This window comes from Camelus bactrianus, chromosome 29, assembly GCF_048773025.1.
Source record: "Camelus bactrianus isolate YW-2024 breed Bactrian camel chromosome 29, ASM4877302v1, whole genome shotgun sequence".
Taxonomy (NCBI): Eukaryota; Metazoa; Chordata; class Mammalia; order Artiodactyla; family Camelidae; genus Camelus; species Camelus bactrianus.
In genome coordinates this window covers 22689501-22710901 of record NC_133567.1, presented here as the reverse complement: position 1 = coordinate 22710901, position 21401 = coordinate 22689501, and the positions used below count along the sequence as shown (strand labels likewise).

Sequence of the window (21401 nt, the reverse complement as noted above, 5' to 3'; positions counted from 1 at the left end):
AGGAACAGATTAGTGGTTAATCAATTTAATTGGATGAATCAAATACCAATGTTTATCTTATTTTATTAATGTATTTTTTGGGTGCATTACAAATTATTCTAGCTTCTAGATTATTATAAAATCAAGGTGGAAATTAGGTGAAATTGAATTAAATCTTGCTCAGGACTTCAATGACATTTTACTTTGGGTCAAACAAAAGCTTTTCTGTTTGTAATACAAGAGAATGTCCATTTTGATATTTTTAAAATTTCCACCTAAAATGCTACTGACCTCAGTTTAACCATACTCATTTATAACTTTTCAAATATACTAAACATTGGCTTTAAAAAAAAAAACTGCTGGAGGTTGAGGTTTTTTGAGCAACGTTTTTTTCTGTTTTAACTGAACTAGTTAATCATTTTTATATATCATAGGGCTGCACCATGATTAAACTTATAAGGCAAACATTTCTTAGAAATACACCAAACACTCAGCCTTGCCTATTTAACCTCTAAGCAAAAATAAGCAATTAATAAATTACGCCTTAGTTTCCTGTTTCTGTGTAAAGAGACAGGAAATTAAAGAAAGATATTTAAAGAAGTACTGTTGCAAGTCTTTAGGCTCTATTATTAGATGTACAGAAGTCTCCCCAGGACTATTTTTTCCCCTAGGCAAACAAACAAATAAACAAGCATCAATGAACTGTGTATGAGCCAGAAGTTCTCCTCAAAATATTCTCCACGCAGCATGTTTGCCATAGTTCGTTCTTTTCCATTTTCAGTCCATTCTCTTCTCTTTAGTTATAAACAAACATGCTATTTGGGGATCACCATTTATCTGAGGTATAATGCAGACGCTAGCCTATCTTCATTTTTAGAACCCACATAACAATTAAATTCTCTTACTGAGAAAATTACTAGGCACAGAGAAGAAATCCCCCTTTACTAGTTAGATTTTGCTGGTTAGGAAGAGTCTTGCACACTGGACATTTTTAATGGGTTATAAACTATTGGTTGAAACTGATTGGTCCAGTGAGAGGTATACAGTACTTCCCTTTGAAAGTTATGGGCAATATAGAAATATTAAAACCAAAGAGGTCCCACCCCATCATTTTATAACTGCAGAGACTGAAGGTGAGGGATGGGAAGGGATTTCCCCGTGATCACATACAAGTAAGTGGCAAAAATTAGAACAAAGCCTGGATGTTCTAATTCCTAGACCAGTGGTTTTCTCATGACAACTTGCTGATAATTCACAGAAATCTCTAGAGATAAACAATGTTTTTTCTTCTGTTGATCAAACAGTTTTATAAAAGCATGAGGTCATGGAGTTTATAAATGTTTATTAAGCACTGACTATATTTGTAGACAGCCTGGTAGCAGGACACTGAGTCAGAATATCCAAAGATGAGAAGTGATGCTGGTGTTTGGGGAAAGCTCACCCACACTCAGGCCACTTATTGGACTGAGAAAACGCACATCACATATCACCATCACGTTAATCATCCCTAGTCCTTATTCTCTAAAGCCCAACCACCCTCTATATGCTGGTGACACTGAAATTCATCTCTCTTGCCCAGACCTCTGTCCTGAAGTCTCACATCACAAATCCAACAGTCTGTAGGGCATCTTCTAATTTCCTCAGGGACCTTCAACTTAGCATGGTGAGATTTAAACTCATCTTCTTGAGCCCTGGATTCCTCTCTCAGGAATGCCTGTACCAATCCTTCCCAACCTGAAAATCTGGGCACCACCCTGACTGCCTTCCTCTCCCTCAACCCTCACATCTGATCAGTCACCATGTCCTAGAGCCATGACTTCCATGGTACCTTTTGCATCTGTGTCCTTCTCTCCATCTGCCCTGCAGAGCTGCAGTCCAGGCTCTCCCCATTTCTGCTCTACGACAGCCTCCTGTTTAATTTCCTGAATCTCCTATCATTCTCTCTCATATAACTAACCAGTCCTTTCTATTGCTCTGGCAACAGAAAATGTCATATCATATTTACTTAGTTATCTGAACCCCTTCTAATTCGATATCATCTAGTAGTTACCATAGATCCTTGTTTAGGGAACCGGCTGATGCTAAAACCCAGATTATTTGGTACAAGCTGCCACTTGAGTTCACTATTATTAATGCGTTTTCTGTGTCTTGTCCTTGTTCCATCAAACACTGTGGGAGGAAGAGAAGGGGAAGATGGCAGGTGTAGATTAGCCTTTCTAGACATATAATTAAATAGGTTTTTAATGATTTCACAAAACATATTAGTAATCTCATCACTTGCTTGGGAACAACGTTTATGGGTAGATGTAAACTTAAAAATAGAGAAACGATATTATCTTCTGTCTGCCCCTTTTAAAATATGTATCCAGATATGAGAAAAGAATGAAGTTTGCAAAGTACATACATACTAAGCAAATAAAGGCTTACAGGCAAAGATGTATAAAAATGAGCTCATGTTACAGTCACTGGGAGCAGTCCTGAATGCACCAGCCTGCCATGTGCGGAGGTGCGCACAGGCACTCAAGTGTGTGACTGCGAGGGTGATTATCTCATTTTCCCCCATTCAGGACAAATACAGGTTTGAGCCACTGCTTCATAGACATCAACACCACAGCTGATAGCTCTGACTTCTGAAAAGTGGCACGTGTGCTGTCTGGAGGTTATACACCAGATACGTCGCTCACTCTCCTTCATTCTCTGTCCTGTGCTTTTCCTCCCAAGATCCCCGATTCTACCCTTTTTTGTGTTTTCTTTGGCACTATTTTAAAAGAACCCAGGAAAGTTGAAGAGTCTAATTAATGACACCCGCAATCGCTGGGCAGCCAAACAGACCACAGGCGTTTCATATCCCAATCGTATGAGACAAGCACCTGGGACTATAAAAGGTCACTGTGCTTCAATCAGTATGTTCTAAATCTTTCCAACCCCAATGCAATCTGATGAGTATTTTGTATGATTCTCATTCAAAAGAGGAGAAAAAAAAGTCCATCAGCTGTCCCCGTTGACTTAGCTACCTGGCATAGCTCAGAATGCTCCCTTTCCTTTCACTCCTCTCACCATTTCTCAAAGCTTCTAAATAGGTAACCTACCTGGGAATCCCCACAGCACTCACATTAGCTTGCGTGTAAGGAAGCACACAGGCAGATATGGGGAACCATCCAAAAGCAACACAGATGTTCAAATTCATAGGACTGCCAGACTTTGGCAAGAATGCACAATCCAACATCTTCATTTTATAGATTAAAAAAACCCAACAACTAACTAGTTTCATCCTAGAGAGGTAATTCAGACATAGGTGACAAAGTCAGTAAATTGGCAAATTGATATTAGTATCCAGGATTATTATTTCTTCAAGAGCACTGGGGACAGGAGGAATGATGGAAGCTGTTGCATTAAGGCCACCCACTCTGAGCTGGCATTAAAGCAATGTCTCTTCCCAAGCCCACAACATCAAATCATCTTTTTAGGATTAAGCATGTTGGAACTAAGGAAAATGCTTCTGTACAGGTCTGGAAATATGTCTAGGCACTGCAGATGGCCATTATTTGAGGGTGAATTGGAGAGGTTTTATTCCAAACTTCTGTTGCATTAGTCTGCCCATTGCTTACCACTTCTCACTAGAGGAGTCGCACCACCTGTCGTAATTAGTTCAAGTTGGCTACATATGGTTCCATACATTTGTACCAAGTAACCAGAGGGTCACTGCCTGCCTTCTTACCCCTCTCCTTCCTCTCTCTTTTCCTTCCCTCTCCCTTCCTTTGATTTATTTTATTTTTTTTCCTTTCTCTCTTCCCTTCTTCCTTCTTTCCTTTTGTGTTTATCAGTGACTGTCATGTACCAGGCACTGGAATGGGTATTGCAAATAGAAAGATTAGAAACTCCTGGTCTTTATCAGCAAGGAGCTCAAAGTCCAGCAGGGAGGGCAGATCTATAAACACATGATTACAAGGATTACAAGGACGATGCAATGTCTTAAGTGCTAAAATAGAGGTCTACACACAGTATTATTGGAACCCAGAGGAGGGAAAAACCTAACAATGGAGTTACGTTCAAAGGAAGAGATAGGGTGGAAGTGATCAGGAAAGGCTTCAAAGATTTCAGTAGAACCACCCATGTTCTGGTCTAGAGAGGCTCCTCATTTTAATCACTCAATTTATAAGCACGTGCTGGGGATTATTCTAGACATCAGAGATTAAAGTAATCGACCCTGTCAATTTGTCTAAGATTTTTCCTGGTTTTAAAATGGGAAGTCCCACGTCTCAGAACTTTATCAGTTCTAATAATGTATTTGAGGTGCTTGTAAGACATCCAGTGGGAGATGTCAAGCAGGCAGTTGGCTGTGTTTGTGTTCAGAATGCAAAAGAGAGCATGGATGTGGGTTGTAAGCCTAAAGACAGTATTTAAAGTCACGAGAGTGGATAATATTTCTAGAAGAGACTGTGAAGAACGATATGAGAGAAGAATTTAACAAGAGATTTTTTTTCCTAGGGAGATACAATAGAAAAGAGGAGAGCATTTTCAAGAGAATGAACATACCGTGGAATCTGAGCCAGTTAAGGAAGAGATTGGATATGAAGGGGATTCATGAATAAACAGAAGGGCGACTTCCTTGGAAAAAGGGATGATCAAGGCTTTACTTACTCCCAATATAGGAGGGAACACTGACAGTAATGAGAGGTTGAACAGGCCAGCTAGCTAGATGGTTAAGAGGAGCGTGATTTGCAGTTAGTGATTTAGGAAGTTGTACTGTTTCCTCTAGAAGATGAGGTCCTGGGTATAACCAGGGGAAGGAGCGCCATGGCAGAAGTGAAGGTAAATATCCATATAAAAGTTAATCTCCTAGGAAGATAGCTGATGGTGGGATGGAGAAAAGGTGCTTCTCAGACACAGTCTTCAATGAAGGAGATGCTACTGGGAAGCCAGTGGATGACAACGATGAGGATGAGAGAGGGTGGTTGAGCTTGGAGGTAGAAGCCTTGATGCAGGTGTGCTGTGTTTCTTTTGCTTTTCCAGTTTTGTTGTGATATAATAGACCTACAACATTGGATTAGTCGGAAGTATACAACATAATCACTTGATACATGTGTACATTGCAAAATGATCACCACAATAAGTTTGGTTAATATCCATCACCTCACATAGTTTCACATATTTTTTTCTCGAGATGAGAACTTTTAAGATTTACTCTCAGCAGCTTTCAAATATACAATACAGTATTGTTAACTATAGTCACCATGCTGTACCTTACATCCCCAGAAATTATTTACCTTATAACTGGAAGTTATTATCTTTTGACAACCTTCATCCTTTTCCCTCATGCCCACCCACTGCCCCTGGCAACTACCAGTCAGTTCTGTATCTGAGTTGCTTTTTTAGATTCTACATATAAATGAGACTATAGGGATTTGTCTTGCTCTGCCTGACTTATCTCACTTAACATAATGCCCTCAACAGCCATCTATGTGGTAAAAAATGGTAGGATTTCCTTCTTTTTTTCTGGCTGTAATATTCAGTTATTGGAATTTGCCACATCTTCTTTATCCATTCATCCACGGATGGACACTTAGATTGCTCCCAAGTCTTAGGTATTGTCAGTAAAGCTGCAAAAACTATGGAATGCAGGTATATTTTCAAGATAGTGATTTTATTTACTTTGTATGTATACTCAGAATTGAAATTGGTGGATCCCATGGTAGTTTTGCTTTTAATTTTTTGAGGAACCTCCATACTGTTTTCCGTAAGTGGTTGCACCAATTTACATTCCTATCAGCTGTGCACAAGGGTTCCCTTTTCTCCAAATCCACACCAACAGTATTCTCTTTTTGATGACAGCCACTCAAACAGGTGCGAGCTGATAGCTCATTGAGGTTTTGATTTGCATCTCCCTGATGATTAGCGATGTTGAGCATCTTCTCATGTGCCTGTTGGCCATCGGTATGTCTTCTTTTGAAAAATCTCTGCTCAAATTCTCTGCATATTTTTTAATTGGATTCTTTTGGGGTTTTTTTTTTAACATTTTTTTATTGAGTTATAGTCATTTTACAATGTTGTGTCAAATTCCAGTGTGGAGCACAATTTTTCACTTATACATGAACATACATATATTCATTGTCATTTTTTCCGCTGTGAGCTGCCACAAAGATCTTGTATGTATTTCCCTGTGCTATACAGCATAATCTTGTTTATCTATTCTACATTTTGAAATCCCAGTCTGTCCCTTCCCACCCCCACCCCCTTGGCAACCACAAGTTTGTATTCTATGTCCATGAGTCTGTTTCTGTTTTGTATTTATGTTCTTTTTTTTTTTTTTTTTTAGATTCCACATATGAGCAATCTCATATGGTATTTTTCTTTCTCTTTCTGACTTACTTCACTTAGAATGACATTCTCCAGGGACATCCATATTGCTGCAAATGGCGTTATGTTGTCTTTTAGAAATACGGAATGCTTCACGAATTTGTGCGTCATCCTTGCACAGGGGCCATGCTAATCTTCTCTGTATTGTTCCAATTTTAGTGTATGTACTGCCGAAGTGAGCATGATTGTTCGGGTTTTTTAAATGTTGATTTGTATGAATTCTTTTTATATTTTGGATATTAACCCCTTATCAGATAAATAATTTTCAAATATTTTTCTCCCATTCTTTAGGCTGTCTTTTCATTTCATTGATGGTTTCCTTTACTGTGCAGAAGCTCTTTAGTTTGATGTAGTCACACTTGTTTGTTTTGCTTTTGGTGTCAAATCCAAAAAATTATTGCCAAGACAGGTGTCAAGAAACTCACTGCCTACATTTTATTCTAAGAGTTTTATGGTTTCAGTCTCTGTTCAAGTTGAATCCAGTCTGATTTGATTTCTGTGTATGGTGTAAAATAGGGATCCACTTTCACAGCTGGTGGCTGTCCAGTTTTCCCAACACGCTTCATTGAAGAGACGGTCCTTTCTCCATTATATGTTTTTGGCTCCTTTGTTGTAAATTAATTGACCATTATTTTTCTTTTTAAAAACGGGAGCAGGGGTGAGGGCCACTCTGTGGGGGAGGAGAAATGCTCTAAAAGTGGTACAGGGAAGCAAAGAAGACATTGTCCCCCTTCTCACATCTAAGTTACGTGAAAGGTAAGAAAGGAACATCTCTACTTGATAGCATTGTGGGAAATGTCAGGCCCTCTGAGAACAGCAGGCTTTCAGGTAAGGCAGGGAGACTGAGGAGGTTGAGAGCGTAGGGCTATATAATTATTAGGTTCCAAAGGTACCGTCAGAGTGTTTGGGAGGCAAGGAAGCAATAGGGGTTTGGGTTCAAACAGTCTGGAGATGGCAGGTTGGTTTAACGAAGGAGATTTTTCATGAGTAATAACTGGTAAAACCAGGAAAGAGTGTAAGGTGAATGGATTTCCTCTTGAGGAGGGTGGAGTGGGGTGGAGGGTAGGTTTTGGGCTTGGGAGCAATGCCAGTGGCTGTCATGTGGTACTAGGTATCATTTTCCGAGTGCTCTTCTCTTCCAGCGAGTTGTCATGAGTGTGGCAGGGGTGACTGGGGGAGCACTAAGAGTGGTCCTAAATGGGGCGAGTTACTGAGCCACATGATCCCAGGGCATCTTCCAGAGGGTGTTCCACTTCCAGCATCCCTCTGGTCTTCTCATGATGAGTGTTGAGTGGCCCTCGAATTGGAAGGGACTGTGAACAATTATAAATAGCCCCATGTTCCCTTATATTTTATAATGTCCTTCTTGTTTCTTGGGAGTCGTTGATCTATAAAATAAAGGTATGAGAAAATGATCCATTGATTCTAGAATCTTCCATTTCCTGAGAGAAGATGGAAAACCCTTATGGGAGCTACATCATCTTTTCTAGTTTTCACGAAATTAATCTGGGCCTTTCAACATTTTTGGCTTCTACTAGGTCTTCAACTGAATTGTTCATGGGAGGGCTCTTAATTAACCATGCTTTGATCTTTGATTACCTATCTTTGACCTAACATTCAATAACTGCTTTGTTCCAATGGACACGGCTTCACCAGTTTTCTTCTGCTGGATGGTAACCATTGCTGTATTTGTATCCAGCTTTGTTTTATCCATCTATTTCCTTTAATATCAGCCTCAATATTTAGAAATGCTTATTTCCTTAGCTGAGTCTCTCAGGTCATGGATAATAAAATCTGGCCCAGTGATTAAATCTTCCACTGAACTGTCTCTCCATGTAACCTCTAGTAACCTCACTGCAATGTGAAAGTTGACCTTACAGAGTTTCCTGATACAGGACCTCAGAAAAAACAAGTGAACACCGGTGGGCTAAGAGTCAAAGATCACTTTTGATATTTCTGTGATTCAGTTCCATCCTCCAGCAAAATGGCCAGAGTGGGCCATTCTAGGATGTAGAAACCTTGAGAGCATGTCAGATTTTAGCCCTGGGCACTGAAAGTTAAAATTCACAAATGAAAGGCTAAGACTTTGAGCTTCCCTCTGCTCTGCAATCACTTTCTGCATATTGTGTTTAGCCCTGAGGGTGAAATGGTTCAGCCTGATTAGCTGAACACAAAGATGTCTAAACCCAAATCCCTCCCAGGCTTTTGTTTACGTAACATTCTGTCTCCTGTGCTGTCTCTTTAGATAGGTCAGAGGGTGGCCGTCCTTATCTGGAAACTATAACCAAGGGTTTCTGCCTTGGATACTTTTTTTACTTTCAGGTCTAAAGACACTAGACAGGCTTCTATTTAGAGTTACCTGTGGCTGGTGTAAGCTGCCTCGTTCCTGTATTTATGGCACAGCCAAGGGAAAGCCTGGGCAGAGTTCGGTTCATATGTGATACCATCCTCATTTCCTGTTCTTGATTGGGTCTAGATTTATTTTATTATAAGTTGTGTTTGTTTGATTTATATACATCTTTACTATATATTTATTTATATATGTATAATTTTAAATATATTTATTATATAACTCATTACTGTTGGTGTAGTCTGTAAACCTCAAGTCTCACACTCTATTGTCTGTTTCAAAAGTAAACAACCAGTGCAGTTAGTGCTGTGGATACTTAGGGAAAGGTCAAGGCTGGACCACAGAATCAAGGTTCCTGGAACTAACTGTGATCCCCTCCACATTCTGTAAAAATAAACCGCTCCTTTAAAAGCATCCTATAGGAACACACATGTGTGCTTCTTTTAGACACGCTGACACTGCTCACCGAAATTTAGAACTAGTTTTCCAGCATCGTCTACAAAACCACTTCATAAGCCACCCAAGAAAATATGGTTCATTATCTGATAGTCAATGCCACAATTTTTAAAAATTTAGTTTTACATCTACATTGATGTATTGAGATACAGTGAATATGCAACACTGTGTAAGATTAAGGTGTACAGCATAGAGGTTTGACTTATACACATCATGAAACGGTTATTACAATAAGTTTAATGAGCATTCATCATCTCATACAGATAAAAAAAAATCAAAGAAATGGAAAAAAATTTGTGTGTGATAACTCTTAGAATTTACTCCCTCAGCAGCTTTTATATATGATACATCAGTGTGAATTATATTTATCATGTTGTACATTACACCCCTAGTGCTCATCCATTTTATTTCTGGAAGTCTGTACCTTTGACCTCTTTCATGCAATTCTCTTTCCCACCACCTGCTCACTTCTGGTAATCACAGATCCGATCTCTTTTTCTATGGGTTTGTTCATATGTTCATTTGTTGGCCTTTAAAATATAATTGACTTACGACACTATGTTAGTTCCTGTTATACAACATAGTGATTTTTTTCTAGGTGTTTCAAAGTGATCATGATAAGTCTAGTGACAATAATATATGTCACCACAAAGATATTGCTGAGTTATTGACTGCACTCCCCACACTGTACATTTCATACCCGTGACATTTATTTGGAACTGGGAGTTTGTACCTCTTAATCTCCCTTATCTATTTCTCTCCTCCCCTCCACCCACCTCTCTTCTGGCAGTCACCTGTTTGTCCTCTGTATCTATAACTCTGTCTCTGTTCTGTTATGTTTGTTCACTTGTTTTGCTTTTACATATAAGTGAAATCATACAGTATTTGTCTTTCTCTGTCTGACTTATTACACTTAACATAATACCCTCAAGGTCCACTTATGTTGTCACAAATGACAAGATTTCATTCTTTTTCATGGCTGAGTAATATACCATTGTGTATGTGTGTGTGTGTGTGTGTGTGTGTGTGTGTGTGTACGCACAAAACCTTCTTTATTCATTTATCTGTTAATAGACTATTAGTTTGCTTCCATATCTTGGCTATTGCAAATTTCCTTTCAAGTAGTGTTTTTTTATTTTTTTTCCTTCAGATAGATACCCAAAAGTGGAATTGTTGGATTGTATGGTAGTTCTAATTATAATTTTTTGAGAAACCTCCCTACTGTTTTTCACAGTGACTATATTGCATCCCCACCAACCGTACACCAGGGTTCCCCTTTCTCCACATCCTCTTCAGTACTTGTTGTTTGTTGTCTTTTTGATAACAGCCACTCTGACAGGTGTGAGCTGACATCTCATTGTAGTTTTGATTTGCATTTCCCTAATGATTACTGATGTTGAGCAACTTTTCATGTGTCTTTTGGCCATCTGTTCATCTTCTTTGGAAAAATGTCTATTCAGATCTTCTGCCCCATTTTTAATTGAGTTGTTTGCCTTTTTGATGTTTTCTATTTTGGATGTTAACCCCTTATTGGATGTACTGTTTGAAAATATCTTCTTCCATTCAGTAGGTGGCTTTTTCATTTTGTTAATATATTCCTTCACTGTGCAAAAGTTTTTTAGTTTGATGTAGCTTCATTTTTTTATTTTTGCTTTTGTTTCCCTTGCCTGAGGAAACACATCCCAAACAAAAACTACTAAGACCAATGTCACAGAGAGTACTGCCTATGTTTTCTTCTAGAAGTTTTATGGTTTCCAGTTTACATTTAATTCTTTAATCCATTTTTAATTTGTTTTTGTGCCTGGCGTAAGAGAGTAGTCCAAGTTGGTTCTTTTGCATATCACTGTCCCATTTGCCCAACACCATTTACTGAAGAGGCTGTCTTTTCCCAATTGTATATTTCTGCCTCCTCTAATGACTCAGTTTTATTAAAAATGAAGCAAACAGAACAAACCCCTCACTATTAACCAGTTTGGTTTCCTAATGAGTTGTCACTGTTGAAGACTTTGATGAACTGAATTAAAAAAAAAAAAACCTGAATTGAGGGTCAGAGGTTGAGAGTGTGGGTTTTCACACTTAGGATGTTGACTTTGTGAAAGTCGTTCACTTTTTCAAGTCCCCATGTCTTCACCTGTCAAGTGTGGTTAACAATGATCCTTTCAAGTATGTGCTGAGCTGCTGTTAGGTGTGCCCCCTTCACATATATCATGATGACACCCTGTTCTTATAAGGATTACACAGTGTTTGTGCACTGGGTCCATGAATACAAGGTATTATATAATTCATACACTTCAGGCCCTGAAAACAAATGAAAAAGGACTTCTGAAAATGTTTTGATCATTGGCACCTTCACCAGAGTAAATATTTGGCTTACCAAGTTTGCCTGAAACTCACTGACTATTTATCAAATGGATAAATTTACTGAGCTCTGGGATTTCAGGAGAAAATCAATAGCCTTACTCACAGCCTGGTGGAATTTGAGTAAATGAATGAATGCTAATACTTACTGGTAAAATATACATTTTAAAAATATGTTAAGGGAGGTAGCTGGCATTATTTAAACCTTACACATCATACCTTAAGAAGGATTATACCTGAGATTTAATTTCCTAAAGACAAAAATTCTGATTAATAATCTCTTAGAATAACTAAAAACGATATGTTTTTAATGATTCCCTTTCTTAGCCTATCACTGACTCTGAGCTCCATTTGAGGATAAAAAGCCATTCCCTTTACTTATCCTTTCGTTAATCACTTTGTCAAGCACGCTCTATCCTGTATGAGACTTTCCCTCAAACTTTGTGAAGCTCACATTTGTACTTCACAACTTTCCTGAAGCCGGAGTCCCCGGGTGGGCAGATAATCACAGTGAACGGCAGTGCTGGACACCACCACACCAATTATTTCTGCAATAAGACCATCATCATACTGTCATGCTGCCTGGAAAGGGCTAAACAAAAAGGGAGTTACCTGGAAGATTGAGACCAGGTCAGAACAGCCCCTACAGAGGCTGTCATTTCTTGATGATAATAACAGTGATTTAATAGCAATAAGTTCGTATAGTGCTTTAAACATTATCTTCATTTCATATACAAAACTGGGGCTCAGAGAGCCAAGTAAGCATAGTTTTGGGGTGACATGGCCAGGCTAAGATTTCACGTCTCCTAGTTCTCGGCCCAGAGCACTTTCAAGCATACTGTGATGTCTGTCCTCTGGCGACTCTTTTCCCCTTCATTTCTGTACTAAAAATCCACAAACTTCACTTTAGGATATGGTAGGAAAGAAAAATGTGATCATTTCATTAACTAAGATTTTGCTTGCAATTGAAGAAAGCCAATCCAAAGATTGCTTAATTGGCAGGTTCTTGATAGAAACAGTCATCATTATTGGCTGACTTATAGCCATATCCAGAAATGTTTTACCCATGTAAGGTTTCTTGATAATAACAATGAACCTCTTACATATGCAGGTGGTAAACATTTTCTTTATCAGAAAACATAAGAAATTTACAGAAGACACCTAAGAGAATAACTGTGATTTATTTGTTCTAAATGAACTAAGCAAGTATAATGAAGAATGGATTTACATAAAGTTTTTTTTTAATCTCAGTGTTTTTATTTAATTAGTTTTAAGTTGGTGGAAACCCCACACAAGCCAGCATCTATAAGTGGGATGGTTTTTAGACCCAGATGTGGAAGTGTGGGATAGACCCAGGTGTGGAGGCACAGGATAGAGCCAGGTGTGGAATTTTGGAAAAGACAACACAGCAGGCTAATGCAGTTGTTACCTGCAGAGTGACTTTGTAAGGGGCTCTGAGCCATTCTGTTGAACCATATTGAATCCCAGGGTCATGAGGTCAGTCTAAACCTCCAGGGTTGCTCTGAAGATAAGTAAAGTAGGAAGCTTTTTATTTTAACAAGGGGCTTTGAAGATGGAGAGCCCATTGCAGACACATTTCCCTCCTCATCAGCTGTGTTCCTCACACAGATAATTCCCTCCTCATTCTGTCCTTCAGTGACTATCTGTAATATGAAAATAATGACACCTACATCAGGATTATTCAGAGGGTTAAATGAAGAATTATCTGCAAAGCAGTTAGCATACTATCTGGCACATGGTTGTCATTTAGTAAATCAAAACTTGGAGCTGTAGAAAGAAAAGCTATTACATACTGACCAGTGAATTCTCAATGTCTGTTAGTGGGAGAAAGAGAAATGTAGCTATTCTGGCCGTCTGTGTGCAGTGAAGCAGGAGAAAATCCAAACAAATGATCAGGCCTCCACCCGCAGGCTAAGTATGGGCAACAAATGGATGCTGTCTTACAGGCACTTCTCAGGCATTAAGTGTCACACATCCCTGGCAAAGAGAACAGGAACCATGTACACAGGATGTCATGCCTCAACCTAAGCCCAAGTGGAGTTAATTCTAGAGATCATGATGCAAACCTGCCAAAGCGTTTGGCCTAAGGGATTAAGCAGCCAGCATGGGACTTCCTCAGAAGGGAGGAGGCAGGCAAGTTCGCACTTCTAGCCTAATCACAAAGCCTCCATCAGGAGGTCATGAGTGGGAGAGCACAGGATGGTGTTTGTCATTCGGTGCAGCTTGGATCCACTGGGTGTGAGAATGTCAAGCAATTTGAAGGAGCTGTTGACCCATATGACTTGGGTTTAAACTCTGGTTTTATTGCTTTCTCTCTGGCTTACCTTAGGCAACTTGCCACTGTTAATTTTCTGTGGTTGTGTTAGCAGATGGAGGGACCTCCTCCAAATGAGGAAGCCCAGCAAAGTGTGGGCTCTTGCCGCTGGCTGTGAAAACTCGCACGGCAGAGGCAGAAGGATGAAGCGAACAGCCGCTTTATTGCTCAGAAGGGGAAGTGGAAGGAAAGTGCTCGAGCTGGGAGAGGGAAAGAGAGGTGCTCAAGCGGGAAGCTGACAGCCAAGGTGGGCGGTAGGCACAGCTCCGGCCTGGGTCAGGCTGGGTGGACTTTTATGGGAGGCTTCTGCCATAATGTCCTCCTTCTGGGTGTGATGGGGCCCATCAGTCCTGGTTCGAGTTTTTCAGTCCTTGTGTGGGCTCTTCCAGTTGTTGTCATGGCAACGGTCAACTGTCATGGTGCTGGTGGGTATGTCATTTAGGAGCTAGTACATTAAGTTCTTGTTTCTTCTCTGCTGTGGCCTCCCGAGACTTAGACAAGAGTGATTGGTTTCTATTTGAGGGAGGGAGAGGAGTATGCCCCTGGGGGTGACAGCCTTGGTAACAAAAAGGAAAGTTGCTTTTAATCAGAATGCCTGCAATCTGGTGGACCCAGAATCCCCCTAAAAAAATCTCCAAAGGTTCTGTTCAGCCATGAAAATTTTAAAGAGAAATGAAGGAATAATCTCAGTTAATTGCTGAGATAGGTGGTCAGAGTCACTGCCATCCCCCAATACCAGCAGGCTTGTCCTGGTCAACTGCGTGAGCCTGCTCTTCTATGACTCAGGGAGGCTGGGAGACTTTAGCTTTTCTGTAAACAAGAGGCCAGGGCTTCAGGGCGGTGCAAGGGTCCTGCTCCCTTTCAGTTTTCTGCCAGATCACCAATTTTCTGTTGTATACCAGATCAGCAGACTTTATGCCTTAACGCAGCACCCATTTATCAGCTCATGGTGTGGAGGGCAGAAGTCCAGCCAGGCATGATTGGGTTCTCTGCTCTCTGGAGTCTCACAGGGCTGAGGTCACGGTGTCATGTGGGCTGGGCTCTTATCTTGGGGTTCTGGGGAAGAGAGCACCTTTCAGTTCATTCATCTTGGTAGAATTCTGTTTCTTGTGACTGTATGTCTAAGGTTCCACTTCATTGCTCTCAGCCTCTGGCCCCTGTCCCTTCTCAGAGGTCACCTGCATTCTTTGTCATGTACCCTTCTCCACATTCAAAGCCAGCATTTACATGCTGAGCCCTTCTCATGCTTCAAATCTCTCTGACTTCCTCTTCCACTGCCAGCCAGAGGAAACTCTCTCCTTTTTAAGGGGCTCCCTTGATGGGATCAGACGTACCTGGGTGGATCTCTGAACCTTAAGGGAAATTGATTTGACACTTAAAGTGTGTCTGCAAAATCCCGTCAAGGGCAGTATCCACATTTGTCTTTGAAAAACCAGGGGATGGAATCTTGGGGGTCTCTCTTAATGATTTTACCTCCAGATTACCAACCTCCCTGCACCTCAGTCTCCTCATCTATAAACTGGGACAATAAAAGTGCCTACTTCATAAGGTTGTTGTGAGAAGTAAATGATTTAACGTGAGGGTTAAATGATATAATAAATGTAAAGTGCCTAGAACAGTTCTGGCACTTAGGAAGAGTAAAGTATCTATTATAATTAGTGTTGAGGCCTGGTAGCCCTGATTCTGAAGATGGTACCTCATTGACTCCATGGTGGTTCCTGGGGTGAGTAGAAGTGATGTTGGTGACTGCGCAGGTGGTCATACCTGGTGGGAGAGAGCGGGGATGTGGCAACATCAAGCAGACAGGGAGATGCTCAACCAGACAAGGAAGGAAGTGGGGAAGGATAGAGCCCACTGGTGGCTAGCCAGACTTCATCCCAAGCATGCTGGACTCACAGACAGGCTCGATGGGGCAATTTTCCAGCTAAGCGCCATCTGCATGTTAAAATCCCTTGGGAGCTTTTCAAAGACACTTAGCCTGAGCCTCACCTTAAATCAATTAGATTAAAATTTAAGGCCTGTGTCTAAATAGATTTTTAAAAGCTCCCTAAGTATTTCCACATACTGGGAGGATTTAAAGCTACAGGGTTAAAGGGAAACACAGAATACTCCCAAAAGAGACCCAAGAACTGTCATTCCTTCAGGCCATGCTATCTAGGGTTGAAGATGAAACAATCCATTTGGAAGTAAAAATCTCTTTTTCTTTTGGGCAGAAAGGGCCTAAATTTCCAATGGGGCAAGTGGAGGCCAGTGCCTCCTACTGACCACAGGAGAGATGGGCAGTACCTGGTGGGGCTGATGGCCTGGGACATGGCAGTGAGGAGACACAGACCAGGTGTGGGAAGAGCAGCAGCAGCAGCACAGGGCACTTCCCCCGACACCCGTCAGTCCCACACTCACCCCCCCGCCTCCCACAGTGCATGTCCAGGGCCAGCCAGGAGGCGTGGGGGTGTCTACGCTCCCAGTGACAAAGTTGCTGGGGCTAGAGCTGATCCCACTGTGGTTGTTACTGAAGACTGACTTTTCCCTGTGATCGTCCTGGTCTAGGGAAATAAGGGTTCCATGCAGGGGTTAAGTTTGTTGTTCTTCATTAGCAGACTTGTCCTGGCTGGCACTGAAGCCAAGTTATGGTCTTTAAACATATGAGCTGAATTAGTTAGAAATTGTAGCTGAAAGTAGGTTGAATATGGGTTGGTGATGAAGAAGTCCACTCAGGATTTCAGCTTGGACTTTGTTAATACACTGGGGAGTCAAACTATCTAACAGAGAGTTAGCAACATATGAAAATGTGTAGGTTCTTAAAAAAAATTTTTAATTGAAGTATATTTGATTTATAATGTTAGTTTCAGGTGTACAGCAAAGTGATTCAGTTATACACATACACACGCACATATATTTTTAAATGTCTCTCTTTTAGAAATGTTTTCAAGAGTTTTATGTAGCCTATTTGACAGTACTTATAATTAAAAATATATAGATATTTATTCATTTACATAACATTTTTCTTTCCCCAAGACAACTTAAGCTGATTATGATTTCATATATAAATTCCTACATCAATTTTTTTGAAATTTTATATCTTGATCATTCACACTTTAAAGCATTCGAGAGCATCTTTATTTATATAGTTTTCTAGTAAAAGCTGAACTTGTAAGCATCCCCTTGAGGGATAATAGTAAGGTCTCATAAAGTGTTTTTCCCCTTTATTTTCAAAGCACTATCCTGAAAAGTCCATTTCCTGGCAAAGTACACTGCCCTGCTTGATTTGGGGCCCTTGGCTGGCCAAGATATCGGTTGGAGAAGTTGCACGAATCCAGGACTTTGAACCCTTCCACTCCTCTTCACAGTGAACTCAAAACCCAAGGCAATCACTTAATGCTCTTTTCCATCTTTAAACTGGTTTTCTCATTTCGCCAGCTTGACAAGTCTTCCTGTCTTAGGGCTCAATGCCGATGTGAATTATTAAAGACGAAACTAGTAGACTGATCTAGTGGAAAAATAGATTATAGGCTGCAGAAAGCTTTTAGCCCAGAACACAAAGTAAAGGGAAGCTTGGGCCTGAGGGAAAGATCAAAGCACAATCCAGAGTTCTTGCTTTCTAGACATGCGGTAGCAAACAGAAAACAACAGTTTTTATTTCCTCTTTAAGCACTGGCTTTGCTACCTAAGGGCTAATCAAGACAATCCCCAAAGCAAGCAGATAGCAATATAATATGTAGGTCATTTTCACAGCTATAGTCTCAAATCCAAATTGGTTCCTTACTTGCACAACACGTGTATTTTCTAAATTCTGTGGAAATTTATTTTTAGATATTAAGCTATTCTTATCTGTTTTACAGAATTAACTTAGTGTGGTTAAATTCATCATTCTTTGGATTTTTAATATTATTCATTGAAAAAACATGTTAAAATGCTTTTAAAATAAACCTAGCAGGATAGGGGTATCATCTGCTCCAGAAACCAGCCCTGAGATGTTTCTCACGGCCGTTGACCCAGGGCTGGAGAGGAGAAGGTTCAAACCTAACTGCATTCTGAGCTCAAGCACCTTTCCATCAAGCATCTCTAGTTTTTAAATATAACCTATGGCTTTGGAGAAAATCAATCAGTGATCTGAATTGTTGGATATGCAATTTAGATATTCCAGATTCTTTTTTTTTTTTTTCATTTTAAAAATCCAAAACTGCCTGAGAATATTTGAATCCCAGCAAGAAAAAGGCCAGTGCTATTTTGGGCTGTCTCTGAAGACTATCATAGAAAAGGGAGGGAGGAGAATGGAGGTAGACACATCTGGGATGCTATTTTTGGGCTCCTGGACTCCAGAAATACTCTGGAAAGCTGGAAAGAGACCAGAAGTGTGAAAGGAGATGATTAATGAGTCAAGTTGGGCAGAATTATAAGAATGACTGGGTATGACATGACTGAGAACTTGAAAACCAGGAGAACTGGGAAAGGCAAGAAAGAAACCCCTACTTTATTATTCAACAGAGGGGACTGAGACAGGCAGGAAGCGGGCAGAGCACAACCATTAAAAGAATGACACAGCAATTAGCACCGTGATGGCACAAGATTCAACTCCCAGTAGACCTTGACCTTCAATATAAGCTCATTGTAATGGCACTCCCACAGGCATCATGACAGTTTCAAGGCTGACCATAAAAGGTCAAATAGTGGATGGTGGCCCAGTTCCTGGGAATCCCAGCCCCTTCCCCAAAGTAGTTGAAATAATCTTCACACTTATTAGCGATATGAAGTCACCAAGACCATAAAATCTAACAATCCCACATCTCATGGCCTTTCTCTTCCCTTTTGAGACAGCCTGCACTCTGCCCATGGAGTGTGTATCTCTCTGAATAAATCTACCTTCACTCTACTATGGCTTGCTTTTGAATCCTTTCCTGAGAGGAAACAAGGACCCTCACTTGCTGGGACATGGAACATGGCCATCCTCTCACCCCCTTTTATCCTGTATCAGGACCACACATTTAAATGAACTAGAGCTAAAACTACATTTAAAAAAAAAGACTTTTATTGGGTCTGAATTCTGCAAGAACCTTGAGGCTGTGGAACAGACATTCTGGAGACATCAGTGGCTCTCAGTCCCAGCTGCATATGAGTTTCCCCAGGAAAGCTTTTAAAAATACCCAACCCTCATCTTCAGAAGCATTGGGGTTGCCCAAGAACAACTCTCCACACTGCGAACATCTGTAGAGATTACATGATACTTGTAGATTACATGAAAACACACTCTTTAAAGTAACACTCAAGTCACAGCCACTTTCAAATAGCTGCTATGATACATTATTGGAAGGGAAATCTTAAAGGTATTTAAATGGTTAAATATGGAAACTTTTTATTTTAACTTGAAAAATGGTAACAGTAATGATTTATTGTGCTGTCTTTTAACAATGATTATTTAAACAAAACTAAGAAGACGTTTGTACTCTATAGATCCGTGTTTCTCAAACGTTAATCTGCAAAGGGATCATCTGGTGGATTTTAGGATGAAGATGATCTGGTAGATCTGAGTAGGGCTTGAGATTCTGCTTTTCTAACAAGCTCTTAGGTGATGCTGCAAATGCTGAAACTCGTCCGGTGGAGCAGTGAGGCTGCCATATGTTAAACAGCCTCCTTTTCCGTGTCCTCTGACCTGAAAAGCCTCCAAAAATGATTTCTACATGAGATTTGGCACATTCATTCCCAATCCAAGAAGGTGGAGTTGGAGGAAGAAAGACTTCTTTTTTAATGCACCATGAATGTCTCAACATTTACCTTAAAGACGTATGGGTCATGGGGAAATTTCATCCCTGCCATTTCCAAAAGGAGTCAATTCATGTGTTCCCAAGTTGTGTCTTGACTTGAAGTAAAATGTTAAATGCCACAAATAATAAACTATGAGCATGCCAAAAAAGCAGCAATTTCTTTCTGGATGAGTCTGGAAACAACTCCAGCTGGGTTTTTTGTCATAAATGCAGTCCTGGTCTGCACTCTTCACTAATGTTGTTACCAAAGGCAAATTCATGTACTCAACACACTGCGAGGCCAAACAAACTGAAACATCGGAATTTGGAGCAAAGAAAGGTTTATCGCAGGGCCTAGCAAGGAGGATGGGGTGGCTCATGCCCGAGAAAACCCTGATCTCCCTGCAGAGTTTCTGCATATTTAAACATAAGGGGTGGGGGGGGGTCGCAGGGTACACACTTAGCTATGCACAGTTCTCTGATGGGTTGATGTTGAGGTAAGAAGGTGGTCAACACCATCAACCCCTTGGTGCCAGATGGTCTGAGGGTCACGTGCTCTTGATCATCAGGTAGTTAATTTCTTCCCTGTGGTGGTGATTTTTAGCATCTGAAAATCTCAGGAAATATACATGAGATACTATGATCTGGGTACTTCAGAGAGGAGCTGCAGCAGACTATATGGGGGAGGGATCTGACCCTGGAGGCCCCACAGGGTCCTGCTCAGTTACAACATTTGGTGGTACCTGTGTGATAAAGCAGTAAATATGCCACAGGGAAGGCCAAGGGAGGCCAGGAAGCCAATGTACTTGGAGCTAACATTTAAAAAACTGATTCTGATCATACACCGTACCTAAAGATACTGCATGTAGCCCTTGGGAAATATTTTCTTTTTTCTTGACAGAAGTGAATTAAGTGAATTAAACAAACACAGATTCTCCCCTTTTCTATAAGAAATAGACTACTGCAGACAAATTTCTCCTCAAGAATTTGGCCCTAAACAAGACTTTCTTTAAAATTATAAATCCTTGTCAACTTTTAGTTTAGTGGGTTTTTTTCCCCTTTGGGACTGCATTTTTCGACCTGTAAAGTGTCTGGGTGTTACACTTTCAAATGCCTTTCATTTTTAGGGCAAGGAACAGACTAATTTAAAATGCAAAGTATTTCAAATTCATGATGACTATGCCAATGTGACATTAAGATGTTCTTAGAGTCCAATAGAATAAAAGAATAAGTGAACAATGTTTGATAAGCTAGTCAAAATTCAAGAGGAAGTAATGCGATTTTTCTATTGGGTATTTTTTTTTTTCTACTTGTGTTCCCAAGTGTTCACAGTCTTTCATATTTCAAAGGCCATATGAGAGTTATTTAAAGGGTAGTAGAAACTGTCCTGGACTTGTGTTCTTTCCAAAGTTCCCTACTAAAGGGATTAGAAAAAGATCTTCCTTCCCTGCATTTCTGTCCCAATGGCTTTCGCTTCCAACAATCTACAGAGAATGTCTATCTGTGTGTCCAGAACAGTAGCCACCTGAACACTTGAAATTCGGCTTGTCCAAATTGAGGTGTCCTGTGAAGTACAAAATATGTTCCCAATTTCCCAGACTTAGTATTAAAAAAGATAAAATATCCTATTAGTAATTTTTATATTGATTTCATGTTGAAATAATAATATTTTGGATATACAAGGTTAAGTAACATGATTAATTTTCTTCACTTAAAAATTTTTTAATGTATTTATTATTGTATTGTTTAATTATTTTATTTTGGAAGAGGGAGTAGGTAATTAGGTTTATCTATTTTTGGAAGAGGTACTGGGGATTGAATCCAGGAC

The 21401-nt window shown here is 40.1% G+C and overlaps 1 non-coding gene and 1 pseudogene across 1 annotated transcript; both read right to left on the bottom strand.

The window, feature by feature from the left end:
- The window catches only part of LOC105066719 (interferon regulatory factor 7 pseudogene), a 159851-nt pseudogene that overhangs the window by 11126 nt on the left and 127324 nt on the right, over window positions 1–21401 (bottom strand).
- LOC123615992 (U6 spliceosomal RNA) lies at window positions 6413–6519 on the bottom strand. Its single transcript, XR_006723858.1, has one exon. It is a non-coding gene; the product is annotated as a U6 spliceosomal RNA (small nuclear RNA).